At 37.3% G+C, this 6,000-nt stretch overlaps 1 protein-coding gene across 21 annotated transcripts in view; it reads left to right on the top strand.

The window, feature by feature from the left end:
* Window positions 1–726: 726 nt before the first annotated feature.
* Window positions 727–6,000, top strand: part of mtmr3 (myotubularin related protein 3) — a 40,835-nt gene continuing 35,561 nt past the window's right edge. For all 21 annotated transcript variants that reach the window (XR_014210959.1, XR_014210960.1, XR_014210961.1 and 18 more), the window contains exon 1: window positions 727–883. The gene's annotated coding sequence lies outside the window, so the exon portion shown is untranslated. The remainder of the gene's footprint in view (window positions 884–6,000) is intronic.

The following is a 6,000-nucleotide window of genomic DNA, read 5'->3' as shown; positions in this document are numbered from 1 at the left end:
TCACATATGTACCAAGTCATTATTGAATACAGTACATCATTGTATAAACCTTTTTTGTCTGTGTGTTTTTTTACACCTCATACTCTAGTAATGTTCACGGTAAAAGGCTTTACATTGCCAAATCATTGGCAACTTTAAATTACAGACACATTACAAACAAGTCCAGTTGCATTAATGCCCTTCTTGATATTTCATGAATTTGAACCAATTTGAAAATATGAGAAAAGTGGAATTAAAGTGGCTGACGGTTATTTAATAATAAAGTGTGTATAGGGTTAGGGGCAGGTGAAGGGCTTTATTGTCCCAATAAAGCAGTATTTATTTAATATAATTTTAACTCAATATGTTATTATTGCACTGCATGGCCTACTGTTTTATAATGTAGGCTTACTAAAATACTGACGTGCAAATAGTATCCAACTACCATTACACTTATTGCAAAGAAAATACATTTATTTGTAGCCTACATGGTGTAGCCTAAATGGCAAATCTATCCCTATTTCCACTGGTAAATATTGCCGCTAAACAGCACTTTCTCACTGTGATAAGTTGTGTAGGTATGCAGGAATTGACTCAAAATAAACCTGAAAAATATGTACTGTAATTATTTATTTATTCATGTATATAAGCAGCATTACTTCCACTTCAAAGCTTGTTTACATATCCGCCCCTCCCCCCACAGCGCGCTCGAACGTGATGACGCAATTTGCGCCGTGACGTCATGACGTCGGGGAGGCTGCGATGACGACGGGATTCCACAGTGGGACGGGCCGACTCTGCAAATGGCTACGAGGTGCAATTTGTCGATTTCTTCATCGTTAATCTCTTCTCCTGCGACTCGGAAGAAAGAGTATACCCGCTCTGCCTCGCAGGCTGCCTTCAGGTGAGTGAGCCGTGTCGTTTTAACCCGAGATGCGGGTGTTTTTTGCCGTGTTTTGAGGCCTTATCTGAGGGGTCCGCCCTCTGCTCGCGACAACAACAACAACAGACGCCGAAACGGGCCTTGACTGAGGATACATTTAATAAATGCTTCACAGGAGCTGTGAAAAAAATCACCGTGGTTTAGAGGGTTGTGTTATTTAGTTGGTTTGATATACATTTGACCCCTGACAGGGGTAGAAATGCGGCCTTTTAGCTCAGTTTCTGTCGGTTACTTCGCTCGAGCTCCAGTCAGTGAAACAGCCGCCGCGCGACTGACTGACAGATCGAGCGCGAGCGCCTTACAACAGTTCACCATGGTAACCAGCTTTATGCAATTGGTATTGCTATAAAACTGCCACGATTGCAAAGAAAATGATATAAACCATTTACTGCAGTATTGAGGCGATAACTGGGTGCCATGGTGTAATGACTGCTACAAAAAAAAACAAATCATTATGCATCATAAAGCAATATTTTCAGGTCATTTTTGTTACTTTTGTAACAATAACTGTCATGTTATCAGCATAATAACATATACTACAGTTGTTGTTACTACAGTACAACAGTATCAAGAGGAGATCCTGTAATTATCATGACCTCACAGTTCTCTAATAATTATGGTATTTTGGTGGAGACTTATGATTACTATGGCGTCGTGAAAATGATGCTTTATGTGTCTCCGTAACATATTAATAATACTCATTTATTAAATTATGTGGACAGTTTTACTGTAGTAACAGCAGTTGCCATGGGGAGACCATATTTTCCATCAGAATGAATGGGACTTTTACTTCACTTGCACTCTATACCCAGTAAACACCGTTTCACTGCAGTAACTACAGTGTTTTGAAGGGAATCTTCAGTAAAGGCTTTGCTGTAGAGGTTTGTTTGTTTCTGTCAGATCCGCGTGGTGTTGGACTGGTATAGATGATCCTTTGGCTCTCCTGCTCTTGTTTTGGTGTTGGGTTTCTCATGTGTGGTCAATCTGACTGACTCATGGTGTGACTCTGGGATAAAATGCATCTGGTTAAAGGTTAAACTCTTCTGCTGAATGAGCACAAATGCATGACTTCCAAACTCAGCGGTTGATCAAACCCGAATCACTGACTGTGTGTCTGTTTTGAGCGATCAATAGTAAACCAGAGTGACAGGAGGGCGAGTGGTTGAGTTTATGAATGAACTCCAGCAATGCTGAGAGATGATGATAATAATAATAAACATCTGTTTCTGCTGTTTGTTTAAGCAGAGCATACCCACAAATAAAGCATTTTTGGACAATTACGCCATCCGAATAATGCCGTAAGCTGCAGAAGCTTTCACTTAGCTTCCCTTTTCTTCATCAGTTTTGAAGTCTTAATGTCTTTGGACTTGTTCCACTAAGGCTACGTTCAGACTGCAGGTAAATGTGGCACAAATCTGATTTTTCTGCTCACATGTGACTCCGATCTGTGTTTCTCATGACAGTGTGAACAGCACAAATCACATGGAAATTGATCTTTTAAATTCCAATCCGATACAGGACGGATGTTTTGCAATGCGACCTCAGTCTGAACAGTCATATAGTAATTCATGCGTCTTTAGGGGACCAGACGTCCCGTTTTTTTTTCCCCGGCACAGTCCCGTATTTCAGATCTATTTTTAGGGTCCCGACTTATTATGAAAAAAAAAAAATCATGCTTTGTCCCGTATTTCTTCTTTCCTAAATTGTCTTTGCAGGGTGATTGTAGGGCTGTGTGATATAGCTAAAACATTTATCACAATATGATCTTTCATATCGTTCGGTATCAATAATTATTGACATTTTTTATAACATAAAAAAAAAAAAAAAGACAAGTAGAAATGTTTGTTTTTTAAAGGTATAGCGGAGGATTTTTTTACTTCCGGGTGGATCACCTATACTATTGGTCCTCCTAATTGTCAATCATTCTGGTGAATCAATCAAACTTTTTCAAAAAGTGGAGAGGGCGGGTCTTATCTAAAATTCGGAAAGATCCTCCACTATACCTTTAAGTTATCCACATTATTAAGGATAACTTAATAACAAACAACAAATTATATTAGTTTTAGCAGTCAAAAACAAAATAAAATGTAAACAAAAATATCTTCTTTATATCTTATATTAAGATAAAAAAAAAGTATGTGTTAAAGAAACTCTTGAACTTAAATAAAATGTGTGCAGTGTAAACGTAGAGCAATCAAGGCAAACTTTGAGGTATCAACATCTGTAATAAGCAGGGGTGTAGCCTAATGGTTCACAAAATTCACGGCTCGGTTCGATACGACACAGTGATGTCACGGCTCGGTACGTTTTCGATACAGCAAAAAATAAGAAATGGCAGAGAAATGTCCTTAATTTAAAAAAAATTTAATAAATGTATTAAAAGAAAAATGTTCCTACATCTTGAAACTTTTAGTTTTATAAATGGGGGTAATCTTTGAAGGATGAACAAATAATGTTTTGGAATGTCTGGAAAAAGACTTTCGTTCATCTTCGGAACACAAATTAAGATATTTACTCCATAGGCTTTTATAGGATCGAACAGAAACAAACACAGAAAAAAATGAATAGTTGAATAAAGTCGTTATTTTTGTTTGTTTTGCGCACACAAAGTATTCTCGTGGCTTGATAAACTTTAGTCACTGTAGTCACTTGGACAATTTTAACAATGACTTTACTAACTTTTCTGGGCTGGCAGATATCGATCACAGAGAAAAGCCTATGAAGGAGTGATCCAGCTCTCAGATTTAATCAAAAATATCTTAATTTGTGTTCTGAAGATGAACGAAAGTCTTACGGGGTTGGAACAACATGAGGGTTCATAATTACTGACCGAATTTTCATTTTTGGGTGAATTAACCCTTTAAGAAAAAATAACTCAATGCAGCATCGCTCTGAATGACACACACCAGAATCTCTCTCAGACAGCGTGCGATCCCAAATGCAGTTTCCTTTGCACCTGAATGGTGAAATACAGACCACATGTGTTAAAATGCCCATCATGTGGAGTACATATCTCATGTAAATACAGTCGGTTATGGCTTGAGTGGTCGTAAACAGCTTGGTGAAAACCGGCTAGGCTATACGTATGTCATTATTAGATCCTAGCGTTCTGTCTTAAGTGACCACAGCCTAAAATATCTGTCTGTGTGTCATTAATGTTAATCAAACAACAAAAGATGTTAAATAAATTTATTCATGTTAAAGAAAACCTACTGATCCTGAAAACATGTATGTTTTGTAATTTGATTCTTTGTTCTTTTTCCTGTCCCGTGAGAAATCTGGTCACCCGGCAACTTTTACATCACTCATAGATATTCATCACGATTCTGCTCTCATGCGCATCGCTTCGAAGATTTTACATACCTGACGTTATCAAGACAGTTGTGAAAGGTATTCAGTGGAAGGACAGTGATGTGTCAGAACTCATAAGTATTACAGTGACAACTAGGGCTGCACGATATTGAAGAAAAATGCAATAACTCATTAAATAATGTGATATTCGATATGCGATACGATAATGCTTAAAGTGTGTAAAATAAACTTAAATTATCTTTAAAATATCTTTAAAATTATATAACCTACATGTGTTTCACATTCTTTTTGTGACTAGAAAACATCCCTGAACTTCTGAAAGTGAACATCAGTGTTTTACTGTGGCATAAGAAGTAAGTGTTATTTTAACAATAACATCAGTGTAAACCACAGGTTCAGGAAGGCCTACTTTAGGTTTATTTAACAACAGAAACTGAATAATCAAATGTTCAAATATATATAATTCATACAGTGAAAGTTTTCACTGTATGAATGAAATATATACTGATTCTTATTAAAGGGGTCATGAACTGGATTGTTTTATTATTTTATAATGTTGCCTGGGGTGCCCTTATAATGTTAGTATGATTTTTACATCAAAAATTGTCATAATTTATAAATAAAAGCCATTTTTCCAAGCCTGATTTCAGCCTCAGATTTGAACGCTCTGTTTTAAGGGGCGTGTCAGCTGTGAGACTGCAGTGCAAACGCCCACTGCTGTGATTGGCTGACATGCTTGCATATGAAATAGCTAGTATTATATGAACTCTCTCGAAAACATTTACTACGTTTTTACTATTACAGCTATCGAGATTAACAAATCGTGAAAAGTATCGTTTAAAGCATTATATTTAAATCTATTCCATCACATGAAAGGTTGCAGCATGATGAGCACTGACTGAGCAGATGACAGACAGTCTGTTGATCGCGTGAATAAAGATCTTATCATTGCAAAGCAATTTTTTGCACTCTCACAAATGCTTACACCAAATCACAATGCAAACACGATGTGAATACACAGTAAGAGCTTCGTTGTGTAGTGTAACAGTGTTATTATTTCATCACGAGTTTGGTAAGTGTCCAGATAAGCTTCTTCGCGGCTCGCGCTGTGCTGTTTGATTGACAGCTTGGGCGATTGGAAAGGGATCGTTCTTTGATCGCTTTCAGTTTAAAAAAATATTATTTTCATAATTCTACGAGAAATTATGTGAAGTTGATCGTTTAGTCACTGATGCATAAACAGTATTGAACGATTTTAAGAGAAATATCTGAACTTGAATAATTACACAGAAATCACTGATCGCAGATCAGGCATTAGAATACACATGGTTACTTACATGTTGCTGGCAGATCCGTGTCGGGAAATTGTGATTGACTGATTTAATAAAGTTTAACCATGCTGGAATCCGAAGGAAGCTTATGCAGACTGTCTTCTTCCACAAACAGGCACTGCACAATATTTAGTAAACAGCATGTTTATTGCTTGGAAGTAGCTCGATCCGGTTTAGCGATTATCATGTCGTCCTCTGTTATTTAGCATGTTTGGGCGAATCGGTGGGCGTGGCTAAACAGGCCGTGTTGAAGTAGGCGTTGATCTTCTTTTGTGGAGGCGGTGTTTTATCCTCTTTGACGTCATAGTTCCCCACTTTGAAAAACGAGTCGTTTGCTGAGCCCGATGTCTATAAAAGCTTTTATTGGACTAACAAGGTAGTTTTCAGTTCTGAAACTTACAGGATATTATTATAGTATGATGATCTCTTATATGT

This window comes from Leuciscus leuciscus, assembly GCF_965113295.1.
Source record: "Leuciscus leuciscus genome assembly, chromosome: 13".
Classification (NCBI taxonomy): Eukaryota; Metazoa; Chordata; class Actinopteri; order Cypriniformes; family Leuciscidae; genus Leuciscus; species Leuciscus leuciscus.
This window is presented reverse-complemented; position numbering and strand designations above follow the sequence as displayed.